The following is a 17,545-nucleotide window of genomic DNA, read 5'->3' as shown; positions in this document are numbered from 1 at the left end:
AGAGGGGGGGGGGGAAGCAAGCTCCCCGCCGAGCAGAGACCACGGACACGGGACTTGATCCCCAGGACCCCGAGATCATGACCCGAGCCGAACACAGCTGCTCAACCCACTGAGCCACCCAGGCGCCCCTTGAAGCAAGTATCTTCATCCTATCATTTGACCCACAGCTACTTCAACATGTGTCTCCAGAACAGGGTTTCCCAACCTTGGCATTCCCCACATCTTGGGCCCCATCGTTCTTTGCCGAGAGCCCTGTCCTGAGCATACTACGATGCTTAGCAGCACCCCTGGTCTCCACACACCAGATGCGGAGAGCCTCTTCCTCACTCCTGCTTCTGACCACCGAATATGTCCTAGACGTTGCCAAACATCTCCCAGGGAACAAAACTGCCCTTGATGGACACACACATAGATATACCCACAAAACGATCATCACTCTTTAAACATTTCAAAATAATTTCTCGATATCGTGACATGTCAAGTCACAGTTCAAATTGATCTGATTATCTCATAAATATTTTGACTCTCTGTATTCGTTAAATCCTGAGTGAGAATAAGACCCATAGCTTGCCATTGGTTAACAAATCTCACGAGCCTCTTTTAATTACAGGCCTCACTTTCTCCCTTCTCTTTCTTTAGCCTTGCCATTTATTTTCCTAAGACATCAGGTCCTGTAAGCGTGCCTGGGTGGCTCCGTTTGGCTAAGCATCTGACTCTTGGTATCAGCTCAGGTCATGATCTCAGGGTCCTGGGATCCAGCCTCTGGTGGGGCTCCCTGCTCAGCGGGGAGCCTGCTTCTCCCTCTCCCTCTGCTGTTCCCCCTGCTTATGCTCTCTGGCTCGTTCTCTGTTAAATACATAAAATTTATAAACAACGGAAAACAAAAGAAAAAACAGTCCATAACTTTTAAATTTTTAAATTTATTTTATTTTTTTAAGATTTAATTAATTTATTTGACAGACAGAGAGAGATCACAAATAGACAGAGAGGCAGGCAGAAAGAGAGGAGGAAGCAGGCTCCCTGCTGAGCAGAGAGCCCGATGCGGGGCTCAATCCCAGGACCCTGGGATCATGACCAGAGCCGAAGGCAGAGGCTTTAACCCACTGAGACACCCCGGTACCACAATGCATAACTTTCTGACAAGAGCTAAGGGTGTAACACATTCCACCAAACATGCAGATCATGAAATCCCAGAACCCGAAGGGCAGAGCCCTGCTAAATGTCATCGAACGTTAGCTTATGGGTTCTCCCAATCTTGCTGAATGTTTTCTCAGATGATGGAAAGCCCAGCGCCAAAAAAGCTTTCATGAAACACATCTAGATGGTAAACATGCTTGGTCCTTGTACCCTGGGGCCTATCCCAGACGGCTCTGACCCGGAGAGTCTAGGGTAGGACGTAAGCATCTGTCTTTTCTTTAAAAAAATCCCCACAGGTGGGGCACCTGGGTGCCTCAGTGGATTAAAGCCTCTGCCTTTGGCTCAGGTCATGATCTCAGGATCCTGGGATCGAGCCCCGCATCGGGCTCTCTGCTCAGAGAGAGCCTGCTTCCTCCTCTCTGTCTCTGCCTGCCTCTCTGCCTACTTGTGATCTCTGTCAAGTAAATAAATAAAATCTTTAAAGAAAAAAAAAATCCCCACGGGGGCGCCTGGGTGGCTCAGTGCCTTAAGGCCTCTACTTTCGGCTCGGGTCATGGTGTCAGGGTCCTGGGATGGAGCTCTGCATCGGGCTCTCTGCTCAGCAGGGAGCCTGCTTCCCCCTCTCTCTGCCTGCCTCTCTGCCTACTTGTGATCTCTCACTGTCAAATGAATAAAATCTTAAAAAAAAAAAAAAAAGACCAAAAAAAAAAAAAACCCGACACAAAAGTCCTTCATGCTTTTCTGGTTTGCACTGGGTTGGGTACAACTATTTAGTCTCTGCAATTCCAAACCCAAACTTCCCCTACAATGTTTAGGCTGCAGACACAGGAAGGCATTGGAAACTGAGAGAGAGAAGAACAGAGAAATTACAAAAACTATCCCAGAGAAAACCGGCTGCAGCGCGAGGCCGGCTCCCAGGGTGGGAGGTGGAGAGGGCAAGTGAGGCTGGGGGCCTGCCTGAGGCCCAGGCAGGGAAGGTGCGGCCACAAGAGGGATAGGTAGCTCGGGCAGCGCTGGCCCCCAGACTTTCTGGGCCTCACCCCCAGGCACTGCCCGCGACTCTGAGCCTGGTGAAGAGCAGTCCGGGCTGCAGGTGGACCGCACGGTGTGTGGGGACATGTCCGGCGGCAAGCACTAAAGCGTCTTCCCCTGCGAGGGCTGCAAGAGCTGCTTCAAGCGGAGCATCCACAGCAACCGCAGCTGCACCGGCGGGTCCAACCCTGACTGCCCGATCGACCCGCTTCACCTGTGCCAATACCGCCGCCTGAAAAAGTGCTTCCGGGTGGGCACGAGGAAGGAGGCGGTGCAGCGCGGCCGCATCCCCGACTTGTTGCCTGGCGCCGTGGCAGCCTCCTCGGGCAGCACCCCGCGCTTGGCGCTGGCAGCCACCAGCGGAGACCACTTCCCAAGGCAGCCGGTGTCGGAGGTGATCACGCAGCTGCTGCGAGCCGAGCCCTACCGCGCGGGGTCCAGGTGCTTTGGTGCGGGTGCGTTTGGCGGTGCTGGGCACCGACAATGTGTGCCAGCTGGCGGCGCGGCTGCTCTTCAGCACCGTGGAGTGGGCGCGCCACGCCCCCTTCTTCCCGGAGCTGCCTGTGGCCGGCCAGGTGGCGCTGCTGGCCTCAGCTGGAGCGAGATCTTCCAGGTGAACTTGGCGCAGGCGGCGCTGCCCCTGCACAGGGCGCAGCTCCTGGCTGCCGCCGGCCTGCACGCCGCGCCCGTCACGGACCAGGTGCGCGCCTTCCAGGAGCAGGTGCACAAGCTGGGCTGCCTGCAGGTCCACTTGGCTGCCTCAAGGCCATCGCGCTCTTCACGCCTGACGCCTGTGGCCTCTCGAACCCAGAGCACATGGAAAGCCTGCAGGAGAAGGCGGAGGTGGCCCTCAAGGAGTATGTGCGGGCCCAGTACCCGTCCCAGCCCCAGCGCTTCGGGCGTCCGCGGCTGCGGCTCCCGGCCCTGCTCGCCCTCCCAGCCTCCCTCACCTCCCAGCTGTTCTTCATGCGCCTGGTGGGCAAGACGCCCACCCAGACGCTGATCCGAGACATGCTGCTGTCAGCAAGTACCTTCAACTGGCCCTACGGCTCTGGCCAGTGACTTCGCCGGGCCGGCCGCGCCATGGCTGGGTCAGCACACCTCAAGGGACACGGATGCTTCGGCCTCATGCGGGGCTCCCAGGCGGAGGACCTTGGCTTCTCTCCTCAGACTCCTATTTTTTAAGACAGTGAAATGTTTGTCTCCTCTGTTTTTTGTTTTTGTTTTTGTTTTTAAACATCACAAAACCAAAAAGAGTGCTGGTCCAGGCTCCAGCCTCGGCCTCCCCAGAAGTCCTGGCCAGAATAGAGGGTGACAGACCGAGGGGCCCATTCCTGGGACAGCCTGGCGCTCAGCACCCCAAGCATGAACTTTTGGGGCCGGTGGGGTTGGCTTCCCTCGGGGGACGGCCTGGCCTCTGGACTAGAGGGGCCAGCGTAGTAATGCACCAGGCAGATTGTCTGGATACGGAATCCACACTGGACACTATATGATGAATGAATCGAGGCCAATAATAAAGATGTTTCCTACCTGAAAACAAAAACAAAACAGAACAAAAAACCTATCCCATCCAGAGTCAAGAAAAGCCACGCTCTACTTATACTACTTCTCTGTCCTTATTCTGGGTCTCAATTACTCTACAGTCAATTTACTTTAAGTAAGTAAGTTCGCACAAACGGTTACCAACAAATACTAAATAAATCAATGTGTCAGGAAATTTTAAATACACCTAATTGGGACACGGTACTGAAAAGCATTTTATTTCCCTCTCATCATTTCAATGGCACTGCAGATTCTCTGGACAAATAACTGTCCATTTGAGAAAAATTATTTCTAATTCAACAGTGTGACACATGTGGTCAACAGCATCTGAAAGCTGGAGAAGAAATGAAGTTGCGTGGAGTCCATTTATGTTCACAAATGGCACCACAGACTGCCTCCACGTCTTCAAAACTTAGCTACGTATTTATTGATTTCTTGAACCAACCACCACTGACACCTACTACATGTCAGACATAGCGCTAAGTGTTTTATTAATGTTAAATATCATTTCATCTTTACAATCATCTATGAAGTGGGATTATCATCATCCCCATTTCTCCCATCAGGAAACTGACACGTACAATGCTTTAGCAACACAGCTCCTAAGAGGCAGAGCTAGGATCTGCTTGGGTCTGGACCCCATGTTTTAAATCACTATGATTAGTTTCCAAGAATCTACAAAAAGTACAAGTCTTCACCCCAAACCTTGGCTTTGCCCACCCTACAGTCCCCACGTGCCCCGAGCTTCAAGGACATTCTCTCAATTCCTTGAACAGTTCACACTCCTTCCCTGCTCTAACTGAACACCTTCCCACATCCGCCTTGATTTCTTAGCCTCCTGGTCTCAGCTTAAACATTACTCAGGAAATTACAAACTCTAAGGCACCCTGTATTTCTCAGCACTCAATGCAAAACAGTAATGATGAATTTCACAGGTCATTATTTCCTTCCTGTCTTTTCCAACCAGGTGGGGAGTCCCTCACACATCCTGTCAGTCCTATTTATCATGTATTCCAATCACTGATACCCACAACCCACCCAAAAGGAAGGCCATTCCCCCTACACACACACACACACACACACACCCCGACTGGCCTGATCGCAGGTGCACGGTGGGGATCCTGACAACCCATAGTGGAATGTAACCTACTCAAGAGGGAGAACGGAACTTCTCCCCCGTCAACACTACACTTACTGGCTTCAAGTCGGTCTTCGAGCAGGACTTGAGCCCCAACGAGGCTGAAACCTCATCTGCCTGGTTCGGCCGCATTCGCACTCTCGCATAATTAGCAGCTCCATAAAGGAAGCCCCGTTCTGGGCTCTTCACAGGTGCGAAACGAGGGGCGCACGAGCTGACAGCGACCTTTTGGCAAACCAGTATATTCCTGAGACACAGGTCCGCCTCCCAGCGAGGCCCCAGCCCCCCGGGTACACAGGGCCCTGACACCATGCCCTACAGGTACCTCCTTGCAGAGAAGCATCTTCCCAAGGGCTGCTCGCTCCTTCGTCCTCTGCGTCGACCTTGAGGAGGAAGTACAGGAGGTGAAAAGGGGCGTCCTCAGACCAGTGGCCACGGGTCTGGAGGTTCTGAGGTGCTGCGCCCACCCGGGCAAGGTTGCGGGATCCTGAGACGCCAGGCCAGAAGCAAGCCTCACAGAAGGCTGCAAAAGGGGGGCTGCTTCTCCCCAGGCTCAGTGACTGAGGCGTCTCAGGGACCTGCCCACGTCAGCCGTCCTAACACCCTTCCCGCTCATTGGCGCCTGTGCCCACACGCTGACTGCACAATTTCCCCGCTCCCTGGGCCTTCGGAAAGCATCACTGGATAGCTCTCTGGGCCCCGCCCACACAACCCTGGGCGCACACACTCTCTCCCACTCCCACCTGGGAGGCCTCGGTCACACCACCGTCCTCCTCTGCTGCTGCTGTTTTCTGAGTTTGGCCTCTCTGAGTTCATCACAAGCTTTAGATGGCTGTAGTCGGTACAAAATCCAGCTCTCTGGAACAGAATTGCTTTAGCACCCTTTTCAAAACGCAGATGGGCATATTTGTGGGGACGATTTCTGGGTTCTTTGCTCTGCTCTGTTCTATGTGTCTGGCCTTCTGCAAATACCACACAGGCTTCCTTATTATAACTACTACTAAGTTCTGAAACTCCAGAGACTGTGTTCCCACATTAGTATTATTTTCAAAATTGTTTTTGAAACTACTCTAATTCCTTTCTCCTTCCACATACATTTTAGAATATTTTTGTCTATCTCTACAAAAATGAACGAAGCTGACAGGATTTTGATAGCAATGGCATTAAATCTCTCTATCAATCTGGGAACAACTGACATCTTTACGATGCTTAGTCTTCCAAATCACGAACATGCTCTATCTCTCCATTTATTTATATCTTTGATTCCCTATATCAGTGCTAAATAGCTTCCAGCATGTGATGTCTGGACAGGCACTGTTAGATTTATCCAAAAGTAGTTTCTTTGTACGAGTAACTGTGAATGTGTTTGATGGTGGAGCCTACATATTCATTGCTAGCAAAGAGCAATACCACTTACCTTTATCCTGTATACTGTTTCACTGTGAAATTCCATGATTAGCTCTAAGAAGAATGACTCTGTCATACCCTCTTGCGGCATAAGGCCTGAAATAAGATTCCGTATTAAGCGCTGTCTTGACACCTGGAAGGTCAAGGAGGGACTCAAATGGCATCATGCACGTTCTCCTCTCCCTCTTCCCTCACAGGGGCGATCTCGTAACCAAACACCCTTCTCATCATAGGGACGAGCCATAGAGCTTTTGGGTTTTTGGGGAGCAGCGTTCAGTTCCCTAGAAGCCCACTCAATTCTTCAAGGAAGCCACTCACACCCTCCCATGGGAACCAGGACCTGCCACACCCTCTTGTTTCAAGCAAGTCTTGCCTTCCAAGGCCCTGCTGGTTCTCTCTGTTCTCAAGCGCGATCTCTGTGCAGTCCTGCACGGTGTGTGGTATCCTCCTCCCCTGAAGTGTGAGTATATGTGACTGGTAAACTGTTGTCACTCACACGTGTCGGGTGTCAGGGCATCCCCACAAGTCTGGAGCAGGTATCTCTCTCTCTCATCGGGGACCTGAGGAGAAGGTGATTAAAACAAGTGGCATCACAAACAGGGTGTCCCTGTGTTAAATGAGGACACGGGGGTCAGCCTGACCTGCTCCTTCGCTAATTAACCGGCTTCAGACCTGACAGTCACAATCTGGGAGGGAACTGGCCATCACTGGCCAGCTTGTGAGTCGGCTCGCGTTCTGTTATCTCAAATGGAGGTCGCCATCCATTTCCAAACTAATGTCCCATCCTTGCCAACAAGGTGAGAATGAATGAGAATTGACTGTATCCTGGGGGGAGGTGTCACCTCTGTGACCTGCATGGGGCCTGTATTGGTCTCCAAGGCTCCCCCCTGAGGTTGGCAACCGCAGGACATGCTGACTGGTGGGCTTGAGTTCCAGGGACTGGGTGTTGGGCCAGTGCTTGATGCTGACGTCCAGATCCTATGGGGGAAAGCGCACCCCAAGCACAGTCCTGGGGGTGACTCTCTGTGTTGTGAGTGGAAAGGAGGGAGGCCCGGACCCCAGGGAAATGTAAGAATGGCACACTGAGGGGATCAATTCCCACCTTGACTTACGCCAGGAGACTTGAAACCATACAACCATCGCCACGACAGAAGCTCCAAGGCTGATGATGCTGATTTGAGACACTCTGCAAGAAAAAACCGAGAAAGAGGAGCAGGGCAAAAAGACACTCCCCCACCCCACACGTATATCCAGGAAGACACAAACCCAAACAAAGGAGGACTGGAAGAGAGAAAACTGAATACAGTAGATAGGGACCCCCCCCCCCAACGACTAATTCAACATAGGTTCAAAATTTGATCCAACTGTAAATCCAACATTTACAAGGGCACCTGGGTGGCTCACATGGTTAGTCGTCTGACTTCAGCTTGGGTCTTGATCCCGGGATCCTGGAAGAGAGCCCCATGTCAAGCTCCCTGCTGGGCAAGGAGTCAGTCTGCTTCTCCCTCTACCTCTCCCTGCGCTCCCCCTGGGTCCTGCTCTGTCACACTTGCTCGCTCGCGCTCTCTCTCTCTCTCAAAGGAATACATAAAATCTCTAAAAAATAAAAAAATAAAAAGGAAATCCAAAATTTACTAAAACAATTTAACTGGCAAAATTAAAAGGAGGCCAACTGCCATCTGTGCCTCTACAACATAGGTTCTGAATGATCTCTAATGTTGCTAAGATGCACCGGTTGGCTAACCTTCACGGACTTAATTCAAATTCTGTTTATAGCAAGTATAATCACCATAGATTCTACCTTCTGTATTTAATGCTTTGACATCTCAGGCCTTGCTGACTTTGGAGGGACTGTCCCTGGCAGGCTTACTTAGTTCCTAGAGATGCTCAACAGCTTGCCTACCGGCAAAGCTTTCACATGTTAAGCAACCAATTCGGAGCCTTTACCCCCAACCACCTCTTGTAAGAAACTCTTACTCTGGGCCACTATCCCCTGCCCTGATCACCCCAGGGGCAGGGACAGACTACTCCAGACAGACACCACTGTGTCCCGGAACCCACTGACAGGACACAAACTAAGCAGTCTTAAACGTGCTTACCCGGACTCACCTGCCCCTTGCCATGGAAACCACAATAAAGGGTCTTGCCCGTATTGTCTGTCCCTTCACTCCCTCTTTCTCCTGACCGACCCTGGTGCTTCCCTGGGCGGCCCTCCATGGCTCTCAGGACCTCCTTTCTCGGGATCAGGGAGTCTGCAAACGCTTCTTGCGTTGTGAGAGTTACTTATATATCTGCTTACCTTACTGTACCTGATTAAATAAACCCCTGTACCCTTAAAACACCAGAGACACATGGGGGGCTCAGTGGGTTGAGCTTTTGGCTCAGGTCAGGATCTCAGGGTCATAGGATCGGGTCCCATGTCCGGCTATGTGCTCAGGGTGGAGTCCGCTTGCAATTTTCTCTTCCTCTGCCCTTCCTTCCCTGCCACCGCCCCCTGCCCCTGCTCCTTGCTAGCTCTCTCTCTCTCTCTCCTGCTCTCTCCTTAAAATAAAGAAACAGAGTCATTATAAAAAACCATGACGGAGCCCAACAAATTTAAAGATGGGGAATATTTTGCTATTATAGATTTGGCCAATATGTTCTGTTCAGTGCCAATTTCAACATCCTCTCAGTCACACGTCCCTTGACCTTGAAAGAGAAACGATTTACTTCGTTATGCACAGGGCACCCAAACCGCTCTGCTATCATAGGCAAACTGTGGGCAGGATCGTACTGCACCCAGCTTTCTCCAGGAACATAGATGGCACATCACATTTAGGACATCCTACTGTGAGGATATTTGTTTGACAAACTTCTTAAGGATGCGGGGCTTCCTGTCAGTTAAGTGTCTGCCTTGGGCGCAGGTCCTGATCTCAGGGTGCTGGCAACAAGCCCTGCATCAGGCTCCCTAATCAGCGGGAAGCCTGCTTCTCCCTCTCCCTCTGCCCCTACCAGCCCCTTGGACTCTCTCTCTCGTGTTCTATCAAGTCACTAAATAAATCCTTAAAAAGAAAAAAAGGACATAGAAGTCCAACATCTTTCAGTACTTCCTGGGTTGTGGAGGCAACATATTCCTTGTTTATAAATTTCATGGAAGCCCATTTCAGCTGTTACTTGTCAATGAGCCCATGCTAAGGGGGGAGGGTCTCCCCTCCACAAAAGGCTCTAGGATCTGTGCAAGTAAAAATTACCTGTTGGGGGTGACTGGGTGGCTCCGTTGGTGAAGCGTCTGCCTTTGTCTCAGGTCCTGATCTCGGGATCCTGACATCGAGCCTGGCAGGGGGTTCCCTGCTCGGTGGGGAGCCTGATTCTCCCTCTCCCTTTCAGCCCCTCTTCCAGCCAGAGCTCTCTCTTAACTACATAAATAAAAGCTTTAGAAAAAACCACCTGTTCGTGCCCGGGTCAAAAGGCTGTAGCAGCCTCCTCTTCCGCTTCCTGGAGTCCCTGGACCACCCATGCTATCCGTCCATTGTCCATGGGCTCCCAATGCAAGAAACGGCCCTCCTTGGCCCTGGTTAGAGACCATCAGAGCAGCAATTGCTGGCCATGCACTGGGCTCTCCTGGAAACAGAGTCTCTCACAGACTCTGAGCCTTCCTATCCAGCTGTCTATTATTCTCTGGGTCATGGCACCACCACCAGCTTCATAGAGTCACCAAGGCCTACTTGCTACAGGCTGAAGCCAAAGTCTGCATATCCTACCTGCAGGTGCAGGTGGCGGCTTCTGTCCACAGTGCGCTGCCAGATTCCATGGTGCTGGAGGACGTCAGCTCTTCCTTCCACCCCTTGGCCACCCAGGGATTCCCTTGGGATCAACTGCGTGAACATCAATGGAAGTTAGTACATTTTGGGTTTCATGACCACATCTCCCTCCTGCTCACGTGACAGCTACACATCCTAGAGAAGCACCTGTCTCATGCCTTAAGAGTCTCAGCATGAAATGGATGTCCATATATCAGAGTCCACTGTGATGGAAAGCCCGAGATTAAGATTCAATAGGAAGTGTTGTCTTGGCACCCGGTAACTTTGGAGGGCCTCAAATGGCCTCACTCCATGTTCCCTTCCCACTCTGCTCCCACAGATCAGATCCCCTGGCCAACAAGCCCTCCTTAGCACAGGGACCAGGCACGGTTTCTTCCCGAGTGAGCTCCAGTGCCCTGACAGCCTGTGCAATGATCCAGCAAGCCAATCAGTCCCTCCTGCAGGAAGTAGGGCTCACCTTCACTCTCCTCTTACTACATAGTCTGCACGCGCAGCCTTTGTCCATTACGTTCCCAGGTGCAACATCCCCCGTGGCCCTGCATGCTGTGTGTGTCCCTCCTTTCCTACAACCCTATTATAGGCCCCGAATTAATTACGGTGGAGCTCAGCTGTGCAGCCTCTGGACATCCCATAACGTTAGGGTGGGAATCCCTCCCTTTACCAATGGGTGAAGAAGAGAAGAATGAAATTCTTTCTCATTTGTACCTTTGTCAAGGCACAATGAGGAGGCACATGGGCTTGAAGTGATTTGGATAGTAATCTATTTGGGGCTTGCAAGAATTCACCTGGACCTACAGGGCGGCCTTTATGTGAACGATGAAGAGGAAGGAAGGCCGCAAAGGCAAGGGCTTGGATGGTCTCTTAAAGGTCCAACTCCAGGCGGTGGGGGAACCCTCCAGTAATTACAGCAGGGAAGGAACATCACATTGTCATCTCAGTCCACCCTGACAGCCGTGTGCAGAATGGATTCAAGGGAGGCCGAGAGTGGAACCAGCAAGATCGGTCGGGAGTCCACTGCACCAGTCTGAGACAGGAGTGGGTGAATCAGAGCACTGACAACAAGAAGGCAGGGAAGGAATGACCGTATTTGCAGGCCGAAGAGACAGCAGAATGGAAAACTAATCGAATGAGGTCCTTAAAGAGATCTGAATGGATCCTTTCCAAGGTACAATGGAACAATTCGCCTGGAAGGGCAAAGGAAGATTTGAAGGGGCTTTTGAGCAAATGAACAAGGGAGCTGACCATGGACATTCCAGGGAAAAACCGCTTAAAGGCTGATCAAGAGGAGCTGCTTCTATAATTTAGGGTGGAACCATAAGCTACTGGGTTTTCAATTAAAGAATAAGATGGAATTCACTCCCATTTCAAATGGTCTCTAAGGCAGAGTGATTTGGGAAAAAAAAAGAAAAAGCAAGTCAGAGAATACTATACTCCTAAACAGGCAAACATACATAAGGCCTGAGAGAAATCAGCTTACCCATAGTGTGCTTTTCCAGACAACAGAAAAGGAAATGATTTTTAAAAACTAGAAAATAAAAAATAAACGAAGAGAAATGAGACTTACCTGGGAAAAGCGAACTTGCAATTTTTTTTACCTTATATTCATCCTGTACTTTTGTGCTATTCACCTCGTTTCCCGTATAAGCAGTGTGTGCTCGTATACCTGATACATTTGGAACACTAAAACAAGTTGATGTGTTCTCTACATAAGGTATACATAGACACCTGGCCCTTGTGAAAACCTTAAAGCATTACAAACATTGTTGGAAGAATCCTTTGACCACAGCCTCCAAGCCCAGCAGTGTCGACTCTCCTACAAAAGTCAGCACTGCTGTGGCATCTGGGTGGCTCAGTCTGTTAACGGTCTGCCTTTGGCTGGTGTCATGATCCCGGGGTCCTAGGATCAGGTCACAGGTCAGGATCCCTGCTCCGTGGGGAGCCCGCTTCTCTCTCTCCCTCTGATGCTCCCCCTGTGTGTGTGCCCTCAATTTCTGTCCAAAAAAAAAATAAAAATCTTAAAAAAAAAAAAAAGAAGTCACCAGTGTTTTCACTTTGGCGAATACTTCTGCGGTCATTAAGAGACCCCTTTTTGGTTAAGTCATAAAAGAATACGTTTCTTAAGCTGAAAGCAAAGCCGCGAATGTTTGACATTTTGAAAAAGAACCTTAGGAGATAAGGTAGACACAGAGAGTGACCTGGGATCTTCAAAGCGTGGTCTCACTCTGGCTTGACAATCGTCTATTTCTTTGAGAGGTCTTTGGCCGCCATTCCAACCTTCTCGGCAGGTGACAGTATATGCGGCGTGTACGTGGGTAAAGCATCAGTGACAGCACTTAGAAGAAGGTGCTCTGATCGATCCATTTCCGGTCCAGGTGGGTTAATAAGAGCCACAGTTGTGGTGTGGGGCTTGACATCTTTTTTTGGGGGTGTGGATCCCAGGGTAGCGTTCAGTCGTGGTGGGCCTTGTTGCTTAGGCACTTTTCCCCTCCCTCCTGAATCTGGAGGCTTCACGTCATGAGCAGAGGGTTTTGGCGGTGGAAAAGCTGATTGAGATTCCACTTCTAGAAACTGGAGGAAAAGTCCTGAAAAAGAATGCTTGGCCACAGCTTGGTGATCTGGCTTCGCAGGGGTGTTGGGGGCGCTTTTGGATCCAGGCCCCCCAGTCACCCCGCCGGGCACACCCGCGGGCTCTTGGCTGCGCAGCTGCCGCAGCTGGTCTTCTCGGATCCCCAGCGTGCTTGCCATCAACCTCAACGCTTCCTGCCGTTCCGCATCAGCTGCCTGCAAAGATCCCACGAAGAGTCTCCTTAGGAGGCTTTTGTCCACCATTCCTTCCAACTGACTTACTAAGGTCATCAGTTTCTTCTGTGTGTCCTCCAATATCTCCTGCTGGACCTCATTCTGTTTCTTGAACTCTTGGAGTTGGTCTTCCTTCACCTCCAGGTCGGCATTTGTTTGATGCAATCGTCCCTGTAACGACATCACTTTTCCTTCCAGGGCGTCTGCCTTTTCCCTCCACTCGGCCAGTTCCAGCTTGAGGTTCGCTAGTCTTCGATCACAGTGCCTTCCCTCTTCCTGGGAGGCGGCGAGCCGGAGCACAGCTTCCTCCTGCTGGGTGACCACGTGCAACTGCTCCCGCAGCGACTCTACCTGCAGACTGGCTCCGTGGCTGGCCTTTTCCATGGCCGCGGAAGACAAAACGAGTTTTCCCTGCAAGACCGTCACTTCCTCTCTTAGCTGAGCCACTTGGTCTTCCGAGGCCAAAGCTTCCCAGTGACGAGAATCTTGGGCGTCTGCAGCGAGGTGCCGCTCTCTCTCCAGCTCCTGGGTTAGGAGCAATTCTCTCTCACGTAACTGGTGAACCTCCTTCTGGAGGGCACAGGCTTCCCTCTCTTTCTCTGTCAGTGCCAACTCGATGTCATCTCTCTCCTGTTGACACACAGCTGCCTTTTCCTGCATTGACCGAACGGCGTCGACGAGCCGGTTCAATTCTCTGGTCTCAGCCTCTTCTTTCTCTGGCAACAGTTGCTCCAACGTGAGTACCTTCTCTTTCGTCCCAGCATGCTGGGATGCCTCCTCTCGCCGCATCACTGAAAGCAGCCGATTTGTCTCTTGCATCGCCTGATTTTCCATTTCCTCTTCTCTAGATCTTTCCACAATCTTTGCATTTTCCTCTTTCAGCCGACACACATCCATTTCGAAATCTGCTCTCCTCTCCTTCAGATTGGTGACTGCCTGCCTCAGCAGCTCATTCTCACTCAGCTGGCCCCTGAGCTTCTCCTGTAAAGAAAGCAGCTCCTCACTTTTTGCTTGGATTCGGAGCTCCTGAGCCCGAAGGGAGTTTTGTAGAACGGCCGGTTTCTCCTTCCGCTGCTCCATGTGGGAATCGCAATCGCTGTGTTCCCGGGGTTTGCCTTCTCCTTCCCCCGTGGCAGCCCCTGAAGCAATCCATCTCTGCTGATCCTCCCGGAGGGTTCGAATCATTGGATCTTTTCCTTGCCCTGATTTTCTGAGCTCCTCTACCTCCTCTCGGAGCACCCGACAAGTCTCACTGACTAGGTCAGATTTCTCGGCCTTCAGGGTGTCGGCTGCCTCTGCGGAGTCGCTGGAGGGCTGGAGGAAAATCGCGTCAAGGTTCCCTAAAAGGAGGTCCTTGGCATTGCAAAGCTTCCCGATGCGGAGCTGAAGTTGGGCCAGTTCCTTCTCTAGCTCTTGGAAGTTTATTTCATGGCCTTGGCAAGTTTGGATCTGGTCAAGAGAGGCTGTCTGCGGTTTCAAGACGTTCTCGCTGTTGGTGCAAGCCCACGCCCGGAGCTGTCGCAGATCTCTCTGAAGCTGGGGTGACTCACGCTTCAGATTTTGGACCGTGGTCAGCACCTGCTCTTTCCACTCCTCCATGATCTTCACTCGCTGTGTTAACCTGTCCCGTTCCTGTAGAAGTTGCTGGAACTGATCGATACGAACTCCTCGAACCTCAGGACCGGTGCTGGGTGTTTGTAGGATCGTCAATAAAGTCTGGCATTTCTGACTTAACGCATCCACTTCCAGGTCTTTTTCTTGAATGATGTGTGACAAGTTCCGAATCATTTCTCTCAACACCTCCTGGATGCTGCTTTCCATTCTCGTGGCCAGTTTTTGATTTTCCTCTTGCATCCTCTGGAGGTCTGCTTCCCTGGCAGCAAGTCGATCGGTCATTTCGTGATAGTCCCTTTTCAGATTGCTATTCTCCCTCGTCTTCTCATTTAGGACGGCCAAGACCCGTTCGCTTTCCAAAGCACACTCTTGCAACTGCCGCTGAAGGTGTTCCACGTGCCTGTTCTGGCTGTCAGAAGCCGCAGAGATGCTGCTGGAAAGACCCTGAATCTCCACATCCTTTTGCTGGATAATCCGAGTGAGTTTCCCGATCTCCTCTTTGGAGAGCCGATCCACCTGCTCGGTCAGTCGGATGTTCTGTTCAGTGAGAAGCTGCAGCTCCAGTTCCTGTTCTTGGATTCCTTGGACTAATCTTTGAATTTCGGCTTTAGATGGATCACGCTCTTCACTTCCGTTCTCTCTGGGGAGAGGCTGGCTTGCTCGCACTTCCTCATCCTCACAGGCTTCTCTTGGAATTTGCCGGCTTTTGTCGGGCAACTGGGCTTTCAGCTCTTCTAGCGCCACTTGCAGATTCCGAAGCATCTCGTCTTTCGCTGCGAGGAGCTGAGCGTGTTCAGTCTTCATCTCCTCCTGCCGGTGTTGAAGACGGTCCACTTTCTCCTTCTGCTCCTGTAAGGACTGAAGCAGTGCTCTCTTCCCCTGCTGCTGGTTGTGAATGATCTTCTGTTGTTCTTTGATTTCCTCCTCGAGATCATCTTTTACCTCGTGGAGCTGAAAGACCTCACACTCTAGCTCTACGATCTCCTCTGGGACTTGAGGGTCAACCACAGGGACAGCAGGACTCTGTTGTGTGAGGCGCTCCAGGTCTTCGTCCACGTGAGGATGTTCGTCTGTCATGGATGGGAGACGCGTGTCTTTGTCCTCCACGGATGCGGGTAAGATGTCATGGCTTCTTAAGGTTTCGGTCGACTTACCGAATTCCTCCCGAAGCTCTGGCCTTTCTCTAAGTTCTTTGATGTACTGGTCTTGCTCTCCGATGCACTCTGTCAACTGCTTCTGCTCCTCCAAAGCAAAGGACAGCAGTTCTTTCGTTTCCTGGTGGTCGGCGTCCATCTGCTCGATCCTCTTTCGGAGGTGTAGTATCTCCAGGTCTTTCTGTTGGCCGAGCTGGATGAATCGTGCATTATCTACTGGGGACCCGTCTCTGAGACTTCGCTCAGACTTCTCTTCGAACAGCTTCTTTTCGGCCCGACACAGTTTTGCCACTAACCGTCCTTTCTCTATTTTTAAAGCCCTCACGGCAATGTTGTTCTTCAGAGAATCCTCGTTGTTGCGCAGAACTGATTCCTCCAGCTGATGTCTTGCATCTTGGAGCTCGTGAACCAACTTTTGCTTTTCTGCTCGGAGATCTGAAGCAAGGTTGTTCAAACTGTCGTTCAGCTGCTGCATTTGGGTAAGTTGTTGCTTCAACCTTCTGAGCTCCATTTCCCTTTCCTCAAGAAGGTCATCGTTCACGTTCCCGGCAGCGTCTTGGTTTTGTAGGTCTTCCATCCGTCGTTCATAGTCCATCAGTTGTTTGCGGTGCTGGTCAGTGAGGTCTGCAAGCTTCTGCTGGTGGACGTTTCGCAACACCGCCACTGCCAGCTGATGTTCGTCCATCTCCCGCATCCGCTGCTGCTCTAGGTCCCTGATGTGGCTCTTCAGTCGCCACACTGTTTCTGGGTCGATGGTATTTAGTCCCTGGGTGGAAAACGGGCACAAAGTCTTCCAATGAGTCACTTCAGCCTCCAGGGTTTCAATCTCACGGAGGCGTCTATTGATCTGTGCCTGGGATGAGATGACATCAGCCAAATCCGTGGCATCCCCAGGGAAAGTCCCTTTCCCCAGCACATGTGTGTGAGTATCAGAGATGTCCCTGGTCAAAGAGGTCTGGCTGCTGTCCAAGGCCCCTAGGGAATGGCCTAGGCCACAGCCCAGGCCACCAGCCCAGGAGAACATCTGGCGGTCAAACAACTGCCCTGGTCCGCGGTGAGAAAGCGTCCAGTCCAGTCGGACTACCCCGCCAAGTGTCACAGAACCCCTGCCTGCGCGAGGCTAAGAATCAAAAGCCAACTGCCTGTTGCCAGGCAGCGCCTGCGTGCCCCTCCGTTACCCCACCTCGCGTGCGCGCGTGCGCGCGTGCGCGCGTGCGCTCCCGCGCTCCCGCGCTCCCGCGCTCCCGCGCTCCCGCGCTCCCGCGCTCCCGCGCTCCCGCGCTCCCGCGCTCCCGCGCTCCCGCGCTCCCGCGCTCCCGCGCTCCCGCGCTCCCGCACGCCACTGCTGGTCAGGTAGTTCCAAACAGCCAAGGCCCTCTGGCCACTGGTCTGGGTCCCCGCCACTCACTCCTGCAACTTCCCACACCAAGCCTGGGCCCTTGCCCTCCTTCCCCTGCTTTGCTGGCTGTCCTGGGGGGCCCCTAGTGCATGCCTCTGCCTGATTGCCCCCTGGTGCCTGCCGCCAAAAATGCACCTGGCCCTCGACTTCCCCCAAGTGGGATCACAGTACACAAAGTCCGGGGGTATGAGCTTTCCACGCAATAGTATCTTTTTCATTGAGGTGAAAAATACAGTCACACGCATCCATCCAGCTAGGAGAGAGGATTCTGGGTGCATTTCACAGATGTCTACACCAGCACAGACAATGGACCTCACGGAGACTTTGTGTATTTCCTGCCTCCAGAGACTCCAGAGTGTCCTGCCCCTCCTTGCCCCGTCAGCCCTGCGGGGACAGCTCGGACAGTGCCTTGGTTTGGTGGTTCACTGGCCGCCGCCTGCGCCGTGCCTCTGTCACCTCCAGAGGCTGTGCGCCTAGACCAGGGAGGCGGTTGCGCAGGACGGTGGAGGTGCCTGGTCCGCGG

The 17,545-nt window shown here is 52.1% G+C and overlaps 1 long non-coding RNA gene and 1 pseudogene across 2 annotated transcripts in view; one reads left to right on the top strand and one right to left on the bottom strand.

Moving 5' to 3' along the window:
- The first annotated feature begins 1,173 nt into the window (after positions 1-1,173).
- On the top strand, positions 1,174-3,339 carry LOC308359410 (nuclear receptor subfamily 2 group F member 6-like; annotated as a pseudogene). Its single transcript has 2 exons — positions 1,174-1,231; positions 2,100-3,339. The product of its transcript is annotated as a nuclear receptor subfamily 2 group F member 6-like (transcript).
- A 69-nt stretch (positions 3,340-3,408) lies between these two features.
- LOC308359117 overlaps positions 3,409-17,545 on the bottom strand; it is a 29,090-nt gene continuing 14,953 nt past the window's right edge. The window contains exons 2-9 of the long non-coding RNA XR_013968375.1: positions 9,997-10,110; positions 7,359-7,704; positions 6,630-6,816; positions 6,267-6,389; positions 5,593-5,707; positions 5,175-5,232; positions 4,907-5,074; positions 3,409-3,699 (exon numbers count right to left, since the gene is read on the bottom strand). This is a non-coding gene — a long non-coding RNA (uncharacterized lncRNA). The remainder of the gene's footprint in view (positions 3,700-4,906; positions 5,075-5,174; positions 5,233-5,592; positions 5,708-6,266; positions 6,390-6,629; positions 6,817-7,358; positions 7,705-9,996; positions 10,111-17,545) is intronic.

The sequence above is a fragment of the Martes martes genome (genome assembly GCF_963455335.1).
Source record: "Martes martes genome assembly, chromosome: 18".
NCBI classification, from domain to species: domain Eukaryota; kingdom Metazoa; phylum Chordata; class Mammalia; order Carnivora; family Mustelidae; genus Martes; species Martes martes.
This window is presented reverse-complemented; position numbering and strand designations above follow the sequence as displayed.